This window comes from Carassius auratus, unplaced genomic scaffold (assembly GCF_003368295.1).
Source record: "Carassius auratus strain Wakin unplaced genomic scaffold, ASM336829v1 scaf_tig00013523, whole genome shotgun sequence".
Lineage (NCBI taxonomy): Eukaryota > Metazoa > Chordata > Actinopteri > Cypriniformes > Cyprinidae > Carassius > Carassius auratus.
In genome coordinates, this window is record NW_020524407.1 from 34018 (window position 1) to 49267 (window position 15250).

At 34.6% G+C, this 15250-nt stretch overlaps 1 pseudogene; it reads left to right on the forward strand.

Annotated features, from left to right (window-relative positions):
• The first annotated feature begins 1320 nt into the window (after positions 1–1320).
• LOC113074057 (mitochondrial ribonuclease P catalytic subunit-like) lies at positions 1321–15246 on the forward strand (annotated as a pseudogene).
• Positions 15247–15250: the final 4 nt, after the last annotated feature.

The window sequence follows — 15250 nt, forward strand, 5'->3', positions numbered from 1 at the left end:
CATGAAATCCAAAATGAGCCAATATTTTGCATGACATTTCACATTCTCACTTTCAACATTTGACATGATATCTATATTCCACTGTAAATAAAATATAAGTTTATGAGATTTGTAAATTATTCCATTCGTTTTTTACTCACAATTTGTACAGTGTCCCAACTTATTTGGAATCAGGTTTGTACTTCTGTTAAGCAAGGATGCATTAAAGTGATCAAAAGTGACAGTAAAGAAATTTTTTTCAAGCTGTTAATTTTTACTTTCCATTCATCACAGAATCCTAATAAAAGTTTCCAAAAAATATTAAGCAGCACAACTGTTTTCAAAAGTGATGATAAGAAATGTTTCTCGAGCAGCAAATCAGCATATTAGAATGATTTCTGAAGGATCATGTGACACTGATAACTGAAATGTATATTTATAATTTGTAATCAAATCAATTCGAAATGTATCAAATCATTTTAAGATTGTTTTCAGCTCACCCAGTACCGTAGTAGAAGCATGGGATGTGTTTAAATTAGTCATCTTCTTTTTTTTTGCCTCCTTTTCATTCGCTATAATACTTTGTGAATAATTCAATTTCCTCTGCTTTCCTCTCCTCCTCTGTTCTGCCAGCTGCTCAATACAAAGAAAGATTGTCCACACATTATGATTATTCATACTGTTCAGACCTCCATATTTTCATATCCATAGTAAATTATAGTAATCATTAGCAAAACCATGGATGGCTCCTCATTACCATTCCTACTGTATGCAGTACTTTTCATGTCTTAATATATTAGATAAAATATTAACGCTTCAAATGATTTACTACGATTTTACATTGAAATCATATTAGCCAAGTAATCATTTATCACATTATTACAATTAAATAAATGCATCATTTATAAAGTCAAGCTTGGTTGTCTAAGCTTGACTGAAGGATACGTGTTTAAGTCTGGTATATACCCTTCAGAAGTACTTCTATAAATTACAGCACAATCATATTCATTTTTCATAAGATTTTGTATTACAGGAACTAATGTTACACACTATGGTAATATCTGTTGTAACTAATCTCTAATCTCTTAGTCTTCTAATATAAAATATTTAGTATAGTCTAAATCCACAAAATTTCCACTAAATGTAATGTTAACCACAGGTAAGTTAATGTTAATGTATTTTCTTAAGCGACTTTTAACGATATCTAGCGTTATTATACCAGTTGATTTAAACACATATATAAAAAATATATATATGATTTAAAACAATAGCTCCTTGATCTTGTTAAAAATCACTATAATTCCTGAGTAAGTTAGCTAACAGTCATCATTTTACCTTGTTTCGAAGAGGCTATTCTTTTGCTGTAAATCTTCCCACTGTGCGGTTTTATTAATTGTTTGCCATTATTAACTTTATTTAATCATAATATATTTTAAACTAACAAAATGTACACTGATTTTTGAGCAATTGGGGAATGTTCGTGTAGCAGAGGTGATTGATTAACTGTTTACATCTCTGACCTAAAGGCGCACGAGTGACGTAATTAAAGAGCGACCACGCAAGAGATGGCTGCTCGCACGGCATGCACTTGCCTTCTGGTTAGAATTCACGAACTTTTGAACAGATCTTGTGAGTTAGATGTTCCTGTTTAAATTACCGGTGATTGTATTGACATAATTGGGTTTAAAATGAAATTATTAGATATCTTAGTGGTGTAAGGAACTCACGAATGTGTGTTAAATACAAAAGCACAATTCTTTAGAGGATAATTGGCTGAATTTTATTTATATCTATTAATTGTAGATATAAATACTATTAAATATAACTCTTTAAAGTTAGTGTGTATTATTGTATTTTTGTTGAACTGTAAAACGGACCTTAATTCGCAAAGAATTAGCTATTAAATATATTTTATTACATAAAGCACCTTTAAAGTAGCAAGTAGACGGCTAGAGAAATGGGATCTCTAGTTGTGTCAAAATCAAGGACTTGCATTAAGTATCTCTGCACATCATGGGTTGTCAACCCCTTGTATTTCAGGCCTGCTTTGGCTTGTTTACCACAACAAAACCTTGTGCATGCTGTCAGGTTTATCATAAATCCACACACACAATATTACAGCACAAAAGGAGACAAACAAGCACACAGCCGGGTTTCCAAAGAAAAAGGGTTCACTCCCAGAACGAGACCTGCATTCCCCAATTCAGTATTCACTGCTGGAACGGCCAGAAGAACTGCTGAATATATGAAAAAGAGAGCTGGGGCGGATACAGAAGAGCTGTCAAATAATACATCCACGAGAGGAAGAGGATGTGTAAAAGTTGCTCTTCCTGATCATCCGCTGACCGCATCCGAATGGGCAAAGTTCAAAGAGAGTTCCTCCAAACCTGAACGCTTCGAGATGCAAATGATGGAAGGACTGCTGGCCACTAATGCAGACATCAACATCGCCAAATCTCTCTTGGTCTACGTGGTTCAGGACAAGGGCACCCTTTCCTATGAACTCCTTTTGAGATATCTCACGCTGTGTGTCACGGGTGGCCACCACTCGGAGGTGTTTGACACTTACGACATCATGAAAACTTGCTTTAAAACTCTCGACACGGGCGCTTCATCCCTGTTTATTAAAGGTTTCGGTCAAACTGAACGCTGGAGGGAGGCGCTTGTGGTGTTGGAGGGGATGAAGAAGGCCCTCCTTCCATCTCCTCGTAACTATAGTGATGCCATCGCGGGGGCGGCACTTCATGGTGACATCGAGACGAGCTGGATGCTGTACAATGAGCTCCTGGAACTGGGTCTCGTCCCTAATCAGGACACCTGGCAGTGTCTGTTTCAGAGCGGCATCACCCAGCGAGGACAGGAGGACAAGCTCTTTTCTGTTCTCTCATATATGAGAGATAATCAGATCTACCCGGAGGAGCCGCTGATTCAAACTATCAAAGCTTGGTTTGAGAGGTAAATATCGAAAAAAAAAAGATTACGTCATATAAATGTATATCATATAAATATTTGATTCAACTGTTTTATTTTCTCCATCTCCACAGTTTCCCGGAAAAGAAATGGAGTGGGAAGTTCTCATACGTGGCCCCCAGGTACTAATTTCAGTTTTCATTTTCAGGTAAAAATATTGTCAATATCGACTTTTATTAACTGATTATTTGGTGTGGAAATATCTTGTGCTTTAGTGGAGAGTGCAAAAATTGCAAGGCATCACTTGAATCCATTCAGCTGACTGAGGAAGAGTATGCTGAGCTGAAGGACAAAGTGATGAAGAAAGTCATAGAAGGAAGTGACGTCTTCAAGAAAACCACCCCAGAGGTCTGTCTCCAACATTATCATTAGCTAATGATAGATAGATAGATAGATAGATAGATAGATAGATAGATAGATAGATAGATAGATAGATAGATAGATAGATAGATAGATAGATCAAATGAACATTAAACCAGTGTTGTTATACCAGTATTTAGCTAAAACTACACTAAAACTAATAATAGTCATTTTATCTGTTAATGAAGCTGGAAATGTAATATAAATACTATACGAAAAATATAAACTTAAGTGCTTGATTGTCTAAAACTAAAGCTGAAATAAAAATAAATTATAGCTAAATATAACTTTAAAAAAAAGAATAGCAATTATAAAAGCACATAATAGAATGACTAAATCTTGAACTAAAATGACAATGATAACGGGAAATATAAAAATAAAAGGCAATTCAAAATATTAATAAATACTATACTTACACAATATATTTTTTGTATTGTTAAATATTTGTAAAATAGATGTTTTTATAAATCTCAATTTCTGTTAGAAGAATTTATCAGCATAATAATATACATGTTCCAAATAATCTTAAAGGTCTTAACACTTGAATCTTTATGCAAAATATTTTTTATCTTTTTGAATTTCTGGTGAACTGTGACCTGGGTGCGTTTTATGAAATTCATCTTTATAAGTTTGAAGTTTAGTTTAAGGTAAAGGTTTTATTGTGTAGTTCTGTTTCACTCCACTAGATGGCGAAAGCGTCCTATACACCCTGTATTCACATTTCTACATGACTGATTAAACATGTTATATACACGTTACACGTTATATATTACCTAATCTTCAAATGTCTTTAGATTATGTTCTCCTTAAAAATAATAAAACAATACAGATACAGACTAAAAACTAAAGCTATTTTCTGTGTTGCACCAAATAGGTTGCAACTTCAGGACAGACAAGTTTGGTAGTCGTCCCGAATTAGAAGATGTTCCATGCAGTTTTGAGCTCCATCTTAAATGGAGTCTGCCCCTGAATTAGATGATGGTGTTGTCCGGTGGGCTGCTTTTTTCAGGCCTTGGGGTCTATAGATGTCATAAGCATGTGATCCTGTCTAGTTCCACATTTAGATATGATGCAGGGGCTTTCCAACACATGTTCCTTCATGTGTCTGTCCGGTCCCCGTTTAGAAAGCCCATGAATACAGTCCAACCGAAGACACAAGGTCACAAGGCGTGCAACTCCTCTGAAATTCCATTCCCCAGAGAGAACAGTCGTGTTTGTTTGCCGATTCTCACGGTTAGGAAACGCATTCAATTTCCAAGCACTGTCTCAGAAAGGAACATTTTTATACAGTACATCTTGGAAAAACAAAATACTCAGTATAGCCATAAACGCTCTCTAATTTGGTCGTGCACATGATTGATGCTGAGACATGTGTACTGCCTATGTGCTTTTTGCTGTCGTTAAGCGCAACACAATGGGCTTTCACATTTCAGCCCTCAAAAGCCTCTCACATGAGTGACCCTGGAAAGTCCCCGGCCTGCCTCTCTGCAGCACTGCATGGACTCCAGCCCCTCGCCATCGCTACAGCACCGCCTTATGAAGTGAAACCAGTTCAAGACAGTTAAAACACCCCCAGTCAAAACTCTGCAGAGGCATTTAAAAACCCCTAGACAATCATTTTGCCTTTAAAGGGAAAAAATGTGGTGCTTTTGGGTGGTTGATGTGAACTGTGTCCTACTCTGTGACAAATTAATAAACCTTTAAAATATTGCATATTTATTTGACATGACCTAATAGTAACTGTGAGATTGCATGGAATATTTGTGCTTTAAAACAAGAAAAAAAAAAAAGTATATATATATGTATGTATATGTATTATTACAATTTAAAATATATTATTACAATTTAAAATATATTATTACAAATCTAAAATATATGTATTATTACTATTTAAAATATATGTATTATTACTATTTAAAATACGTTTTTTATTATATTTTGAAAGTAGTTTATTCCTGTGAAGGCAAAGATGAATATTCACTTCAGAAATCATTCTAATATTCTGATTTGCTTTGATGAATACAAACTTCAAAAGAACAGCATTTATTTGAAATGGACTGCCATTCTTTATTAATTTAGTGTATAATTGCGGAGTAAATAAAAAATAAAAATGACTTACTATAAACATTTGGATGGTAGTGTATTTAGAAGGAAAATGTTTTTTGATTCAATGTTTGTGTTAAATATAAATCATTGGTGTGAAAAAAAAAAACCTTTTACAGTTTTAGTTGTCAGTGGACTTTAAATGGGGCCAATGTGTTCTGTTAATGCACTATATGGTTATTAACAGGTTCAGAAATCAGTAAGTAAGTATAATATCAGATTAGCATATCAACCTTTTGTTAAAAAGGCCCTTTTTTAGTTTCCTCACAGTCAGTGGCCAGCAGTTTTTCAGGTCAAGTGTGAGCTTGGGGGAGCCTGTTTTTCCCGTTTCAAAAGCACCAAGCTTATAATAAGGAAAAGTACAGGACATGCAGATGCCTTTTCATTAATGTCTGCCGTGGGGCACGGTGTGGGTTACATGTACTCTAATTCATCTAATTTCTTTGTTCTCTTGGCAATTTTGTATGTGACTGCCTTTAATTTTATTGGAATTTCATGCATGCTTTGAACAAAACAGAACAGGTTCTGAGGATTTATCAAATGCTGTTAATTTGTTTTAAATGATTCAAGCTAAATCATGCAAGTGTACATTATGTTAATAATCACTCAAGGCTGAAGGTGCATGTTTGAATTGTCATGGGCTATTGTGTATGTTGAGAATGAGATTGTGATCACTATGAAATCTGTTACAGATTTATTTGTGTATTCCCGACACACCCATTCTGTAGGTTCAGAGTTAGGTGCAGGGCGAGCTGGTACCATATGCACGTGACCTCTTGACACCATCAGGGAATCCCCTGTGTTTCTATTCCCACTCAATATAACCTCTCCATGGCCACGAGACGATGCGGAGCGAAACCAAAACACAATAAAAACACACTTACAATGCTAGATCTTTGTCTTCAACATCTCATTGCGTTGCACGTAGTTAAAACCAGGTGAAAATGCAGGTTTGGATTAAATTCATCAAAGTGCTGAAATTACTAACCCTACTCAATGCTGCAGAATTTTTTAAGAGTTGAACAACCGATCTCTAACCGCTAACCCCCACCAAAACCAAAAAGGAATTCCCCAAATATCCAGCTCCCCTTCCCCCTCTCTTTCTGTGGCGCTCACCCCTCCTCCAGTCATGCATCCTCTCACACACTAGATACTTGACACACACTTAACAGGATTTTTAGAATGCAAAGAAGCTGCACTTATTCGTTTTTGGTGTCTTGTTTTCACACATGGGTTACAATCTTCAGTTTTTGCATATTAGTGCTTTGGAGCAGCGGAAATTGGAATTTTAGAAGAAAGAATTCTCACGCTTCAGGCAGAAATGAAAGCACTGGTTTCCAGCCACCTGGCAGTCCAGGAATACCTGTGGTTTTCACAGACATCGCTCTGTGTGTATTAAACAGAAGCTTGTGTATTAGCTGTTGGACTTGACCACATTGTTGTTTCCTCAGCTTTGAGGAAGAACTTGCACAGTTTTGCAGTTTACTCAGAACCGTGATACAGATATTTTTTCCTATATTACAAAACTTCATTTACAGATGTCTTTAATCTGTTGGAGAATTGTCATCTCAGCTTGACTGCATTTTAATGCATAATACTTTTTCCGTCCTCTACATTTCAGAAGAAATGTACTATTGTTCGTTAGGAAAATGAAAACGACATGTGATTTGAGATGAATCAATGTGCCTGTTGAACTGGTTTACAGATTCCACAGAATGATTCATTTGTGAATTCGATGGATCTGATTCAGTGTTATTTTAGAGTTATTTATAAACTGCTAATTATTCCTTAAAACACAATTACTAATATGTTTTAAATGCTATTTCAGAGTCTTTTTACCTCACAATTTGATGTTTAATTTAGTGTTACTTGACATTTCTGCAATTATTTGCGAAATCAACTAGCTACTATTTATTTTTGTTATAATTTTTAAGAAATTTCAGTGATTCTATCAGAGCAAATCTTGAGTTAAGAGTTCACTTAAATTCACTGAGCTGATTAAATAAATTAATATGCAGCATTATTAACATTATTGCTTGCTTAATTGTGGATTATATGTATGCATCTACAATTGTTTTTTTTTTTTTGGACTAAATTAATGTGTGGTTAGTACTATTACTTATGTAATGTTTCAACAGAGTAAATGTATATAGTGTATAGTTTTTGTGTACTTTGACACTGATGAACTCTAGGCATGAGTGTGCATGACTTTGCTATCACACTTTGCTATCAAGCTAAAGTTAATGAATCAACAGCCGTTTGCTGCTCTGAGGCTCGAGGACAGACAGGTGAGGGAGTGACATGGCCCCAGTCCAGCTGGAAATTCCCTTGTTTTGTTTATATGTTGTCCCAAGGACAATTTGGGAGGTATTTCAACATCTTCTTAAACAACAACAAAGAAGGAGGAAGTTCTAGCTTTTTTTTTTTTTTTGGCCCTGCTATTCAAGGGGCCCATATATGCTCTTGTGTTATTCAGCGAAACACAACCTGATCACGTTTTTGAAGTTGAGCCAGGTGTGGTCAAGTTCTGTTTGAAGCTCTATTGTATGCCAGTAACGAATGCTTAAATATCCCTTAAGACAGATAGGAAAAGTCAAACATTGTTCAACAAAAGTTGTTTTTATACAATGCTTTGACAAAAAGAAGGTAGTATGTTCAGTTCTTGGCCAGTACTTGTCGGACTATCTGTGAAGACACTGCTTTATCTCTCTATTGAATGTTTTGCACTTATACTTCCTGTACATTCTTGTCTGCACATATCTCAGCTTTTTTTCATTAATCTGATATGTAGAGTTTCAGCCAGGATCACTTACAATGACACATCTGTTTGCTATAAGAGTCACCCGCCGGTCCTCGTGATTTTTTTTTTTGAAACAATAATCTTGTTTAAAGGTAAAATGTGTCATTTCTGTGTACTAGCATCACCGAATGGAAATGCAAATATAAAGATTGTTTCCTCAGCTGTTCCAGGAAGCTAAAATCCTAATTTAATGAATGTTATCCTCCTTTGCTTGCTTTGATAGTATTTTCATATATATATATATATATATATATATATATATATATATATATATATATATATATATATATATATATATTATTATGACATTTATTAATATTTTGAATAAATCTTTATTCTTTTACTTTTTTAGTAATTTTTGTGCTTTTAATTTTTATTAGTTTTTAATTTTAATTTTATATTTTCCTTAGTACTTTATTCATTTTAAAACTGGTATTTATTACTGCAACTCAAATTTACTTGTTTAAATGTTATTGAATGTGCTTAAAAAAATGTTTTTCCCTCACAGCATTTCTAATTTCCATTTAATGTGTCCCTATTATTGATTTTTTTATTTTTATTACCTTTCATGCAGTGTGACACAGCTCTGAGTGAATGAAAAGATCCTGCAATTTTTTAATCTGAAAGTGCACCGTGTATAAAGTTATTGTCTCTCTAAAGAAAGTTGACTGGATCATTGAAACGAGTCATTTTTAAAACGAATCCCAAGCCATTTCATGTTAACGTCAACATGGAACATTAGCACATTGCCCACCCACTTGTTGGTCTTTTCGCGTTGCCCTATGTTCCATTCGGAAGGGCTCTTCCCTACGCCCTAATATCTTCAAAGGGGTTTACCCTTCAGAGTGAGAATCGAAGGGTTAAAGGGTGTAGGGGACCAAACAACTGTTTCTTGTAGTGCCCTTCTGCATCATCATCATCACGTGCCCACACAGAGATGCAATAAAATCTGCGCAAAGGATCATATGAGCCCGAAGTGTCCACCAGTTGTAGCCTTCAAAATGCTTCATTTCGAAGGGACCTTTAAAGTAGCCAGTTTTGAGCACTTCGGTTTGGAACGACCCTTCAATATGGCGGCCATGATTGTTTTCACTCCGAAGGGCCCTCTGGAGCCTGATATATCCCATTTGGAACGCACCTCTAGTCTGAATGAAAATGTAAATTCATTCTGTGCCACTAAGTGCCGCTTTTGGAGCGATAAAATAACGGTTTCCTGGTAACTCTGTACACAAAGCAGCACTATGCTCACAAGCAGAGAAAATTTATAAGAGACATGCCACTTCCACAATCCTCAATACAACTATATAAGGAAAACCCATGACAGCAAAGATGGCGGTTGTATGCACATGTCCCGCTACTCTCGCTGGAAAGCCAATCATCTGCTTTTAACAGTCAAGCTGGGAAACACTTAAGCCTATCGTCTGGTTCCACTGATGCGCACAATTGAGGAACCCTTGCGCATGCGTAGTAAAAGTGCATTAGTGCCTTGCCTAAAAGGACTTTGTCACAAGTGATTTATCAGCATTGTTGAGGGTAACGCATGACAAGTAATTGAGTTACGTAATCAGATTACTTTTTTCAAGTAACTAGTAAAGTAATGCATTACTTTTTAATTTACAAAAGAATATATAAAGTTGCTTTTTCAAATATATAACGCAAGTTACTTTTTTTCTTTTCCAATTTATTGATTGACATCTCTCCTGTCCCCATGTCGACAGAAATCTGTTACTGTAGTTCTAAAATAAATATGAATATGCATTAATTCATCTCACTACACACAGTTTCAATATTCCTCAAAATTAATAAAAAATAATGCATCTCAGAATGGCACAAACCTGCAATAATTAAATGTTAAACAACACAATATATTTTATGGATTTAATCCCATTCTGCAAACCAATGTCTTTGCTTCTGATCTTGGATGATCCAGTTGAACCATACTATTAATCAAAAATTAGAGAAACATGACAAACATTTGTAGTTGAAATTTCTTCTTCTGCATTCTACTGTACGTAAATTTAAATTTACTTTTCTCTTCAGCCAGAGGCATATTCATTTCACCTTTGGTGTGAAAAGGCTTTTATATTTGCCAAAAACTTTTATTTTTATTTTAAAAACAAACGAGCAAGCCCTGTCCAGATTTAAAAAGAAATGCAAAAGTAACGTAACAAATTATTTTCCATAATGTGTTTATTTATCAAGTAGCAAAATTAGTTACTTTTTTATGGAGTAAAGCAATATTGTAATGCATTACTTTTAAAAGTAACTTTCCACAACACTGTTTATCAGGCATTACAGTATAGGCAATATGAATTAAATATGAGACCAATTGGACCAACCGCTGCAGATTAGCATCATGCAAAGGAGGGGTTTGGAAAAACTAAATCATTGAGCGAATCATTTGGAAGTCTTTGAATAAGTAAGGTAAAAAAATAAATGCATATTAAAAGACAATGAAATTTTTTGACCTTGCATGCATGTAAGGTTGCAGCTGGGGACTCCCAAAACCAAAATATGAACCTTTCATTAACCATAATATAGAGACACTTTAAGTGTGAGTCTGTCATCTAATATTTGTTGTATTTCATATATTTGAATGTTTTTTAATAGTTGTAGTTAACCGTAACAACACTGGTTTGATATTAATTCTGTCCATTCTAAGAGCTAACTAATGTTTTCAGCTGTCCTTCCTGTCTTGTGCAACACTGGTTGCTTTTCTCTTGTGCAATGTGCTGCATAACACCAAAGTGAGGAAATTTACATAGAAAACCCCCATACATCCAGGTAACCGTCTGTTCCTTTAGTTGAAAAAAACTGAAGGACGGTTACTAGAGTGCACGTCTTCGCTGCCTTATGTTGTTGTTGTTTTTTTGCATGGAGTTTTAATCTCTGACTAGTTTTAGCATTAGAACACCATGGAAATACTGCAATGTTTGACTATATATCTACATTGCACTGCAAATTTGTAATTGTTTTTGCAATGCATATTGTTTACACCCTATATATATATATATATATATATATATATATATATATATATATATATAGAGCACCCATTTGACATTATATTAACTGTATCACCATATAACATGCTTGTTTGTGTTCTGTACAGGAGCTTAAAAGCTTTAAGAGTTTCGTGAAGCAGAGACCACCCTTTGATATTGTCATTGACGGTCTTAATGTGGCTAACACAACACCCAAAGCCACCCACTCTGAGACGGTAAGTGATGGTAACTTCACTGCTTTGGATGTTCCAAGACAGGGCTGATTTGTCTGTGACCTTTTAAATCACTTATTTGTCTAGACAGTCAACCTACTCTGATTTAATGCTTTAAAGCTGCCAAAAATATGTTTGTTTACCTTAATACTATAGTGTTCAACTGGTCAGAATAAATAAAAAAAACACATAAAACCAGAAGTAAGTGCCATATGTGCCACTAGGGAGCAATGCTAAGCATGGTTTTAATGCAGCAGAACAGGTTTAGGGAACAGTGCCAATTTCTCAAAGTTTCCAACCCGAAAGACCCCAAAAACTGTTTAACAAAACCCATGAAACCCACAGTTACTCATATTAAAAATTAGGGAAATTCAGTTTCCATGTAATGTTAAACAGAACGTGTTACACACCCTCCCTCCTACAAGGTAGTGTCAGTCCCAGACAGAAATGGCTTTAAAATTGGTTATGCTCCATTATAATAATACCTAAGGGATTTTTTGCCAACAAATAGGCTAATATTTTAGATGAGTACCCACTCCCACCACCCATTAACCGACAACCAGTGACTTTCAATGGCCTAGGACCATTGAGTAACATTAAAGAGACAGCTCATTCTGTCATTATTTACAAACCTTCCACTTATTCCAAACCTGTATGAGTTTCTTTCGTCTGTTGAGCTCAAAAGAATATTATTTAAAGTTGTGGGTGACCAAAAAATTGGTCTTTCATTGCATTTTATCCAGTCAGTGGATCCCACAAACTCTTTGGTTACCAATATTGTTTAAAATATCTTCTTTTGAAACTCATACAGTTGAGTAAATAATAACCAAGTTTTCATTTTCGGATGAACTATCCCTTTAAGGCAAGAGACCACAAGTAAAGAAAGTAAAATTTTAACTAACATTTTATAGCCTAAATAAACTTTATAGACTACAAAGAGGATTTTGTGCAATGGGAAGGTTCTCCAAAAGAACCATTTGAAAACCTTCATTTTTAAGAGCATAAATCCCCTTACTTCCCCAGTTAGGTAATCAAAGTTCATTAAGACAGTGACTTTGTATTACAAGCTTCTTGAAACCTTTTCAAACTCTTTGTGTCATTTTGTTGACGTATTGTATTTTTTACAGAGGGAATTTTGGATATCTATTTTTATCATTTAATAAATCAGTAAATGATGGAAGCCTGTTTCCACCAGTGATTTTAAAAGTAGAAAAGGTAATTGCAAGTTTTTATCTCACAATTCTAACTTTTTTGCGCAATTGCGAGTTTTCATTTTAATACAGTGTTGCATAATACAAACTCGCAATTCTGAGAAAAAAAAAAAGTTAAAATAGCAAGATATAAAATTGCAGTTCTGAGAAAAGTCAGAATTTTAAGTTTATATCTCACAATTCTGACTTTATATAACACGCAATTGCGATCTCTCAATTCTGAAAAAAAAAGTTAGAATTGCAAGTTTGTATTACGCAATTCTGAGAAACAAAAAATCTGAATTATGTGATGATAATTTGAAGTTACTTTTGTTATTATTTTTCAGGGCTTTGTCCACAACTAGAATAAAAATCACCCTGTTTTTAAGAAATAAAATGTATATTAGAACTTATGACACAGTAACTATTTCCTCTGTAAAATCCTTAAGAATATACTGTTAATAGGAATAAAACGAGTACGTTTGCTGTAAATAAGTGTTACAGAAGTGGAGATTTCTGGCTTGGGGCATGAGAAGAAACTCATTTAAAGAAAACGGCCTTTAACCACACAATACAGTATTGTAATTGTAATGAAAGTGTAATAAAATTAACACTTAAATGTGTATTTAACACATTTTCTTTCCACGAGACTGAAAGAGGACAAATTATGGAAGCAAAATAGCCCAAAATAAATACATTTACCAGTGCATTATTATTTTATTTAATTTTTTATTCCTGTAGTGTTTTGCTTCAACAGATATGATAACATTAAGCTACAAATTCTGATGTAACACAAAGTCCCTTGACCTTCGACCAGATCCTTTTGCTTTCTGCCCACTCATCAATGGCTTCCATTTGAACGTCACACAGTCACACATTATTAACACGGACGCTCCCCATAGCAATTGTACACGGAGGCAGGGGATTTACATTCATTTTGCTATGACTAACCCTGTATTTTAAGTCTGACATGTGCCTTTTGTGGGCAAGTTTATTTTTGGTGCTAACATTTACCCTACTTCCACGCTGACTGGCGCATTCATTGATATGCTAAGAATTAACCGGATTTTTCTGCACACAGTCTGAGCAGGGTGTGAAAGGGAAATGAAGTGAATCTGTGGCCAAAGTAGGTCTATATGATTTGTTTACAGGCTAAGAAACCAGACTGTATGCAAGAAAGTGATTGTAAATTTACAAGACTAACATGCTGGAAGGAAGTGCATCTAGAAATTCTAAAGTAAAGGTGACTATAAACAGAGGTTAAGGGTGGATTGTAAAACAGTGTGCTACTGTACTGTGTGTGTACGGTGCTTTCCAGAGTGAAACAGCCCATCTGTGGCTCACCGTCCACTTCCTTATCATGAATTAGCAGAAAATGATCACACCTGCAATTCCACATTTAACACTTCCTCATGTCTGAAATAAGCAAAAAGAAAGGATACAAGAGAAACTGGAATTCATTGGGACTCACTTTGCATATTCAAACTGTAGATATCATTACAGTTATCAAAATTTTCGTGAGGAATATATTTAGAAAGATAAGACAATGCAGCTGGTCTATGCAATGGTGTTATGCATGCATATGTACACACACACGCACACATATATATATATAGCATTTATTTTTAAAAACTGTTTTTTTATATATCTGTGCAATGTATCTATACTGTTATTACAACTAAAATATTTTTCTGATCTAACTTTTCACAATAATTACATTGTTTTCTAACCAACTGTTTCAAAATTTAATGTTTTGCTGGATTTGCTGGAAAAGTAATCTTTAAAAATAGTATTTTATTATACTACTGTTTTTTATTTTATTTTAATAATTTTTATTTTATTTCATGTTATATGTAATATTAAAAAAAAAATTTTTTGCACTACTGTTCTAGATTGTCTACTCATTAACATATTGTTAATATAAAAATAAAACATCCATCTAAAAATGAAACGTTAATTAGTCACAACTTCCTGGTGCTAGACGTTTGTTACTGCTGGAAGTAAAATTACAACAATATATATATAAAAAATTATCATATTATAAATAATTAGACCTGTCTTATGAATAGTTCATGCAAGTATGGAGTGTTAAATATGAAAATCTACATACAAAGACCCTTGGATATTTTTAGCAAACAGTTGTAACCTTTACTGCCTGTACTTTGTATGGGGGGTATTGGAAAAACAACTTCCTGTGTAATCAGGAAACTCCCCCTCCTGGTTTGTGCGTAAGTGGGTGGTACAGAAGTAGGTTAAAACAATGTGAGCAAGAATAATTTCCCTACAGCTGATCTGCTAAAGGTCCTAAATTCATCGGCAATGCCGAGGGAAATTCCTCCAAAAAAGTCATGAGTTGCAGCTTATTTCATAGAGAACCATCTGAATGAACCGAGGTCTCTCATTCATTAAAGAAATCATGAATGACCTCATTCATGTCTAATATCTAAACAGAAATGGTAAAAAGGTCACAGAGAGTGTGAATTATCTCTGCAGTTGCTAGCAGTTGTGTCGGAGCTGGAACAGCAGGGACTGAACATCCTGGTCCTTGGCAGGAAGCACATGCTACAACCTTCCGGAATTGGGATAGACAAAACATGAACAAGATCAAGCAGAAAGCCCACTGCTTCTTCA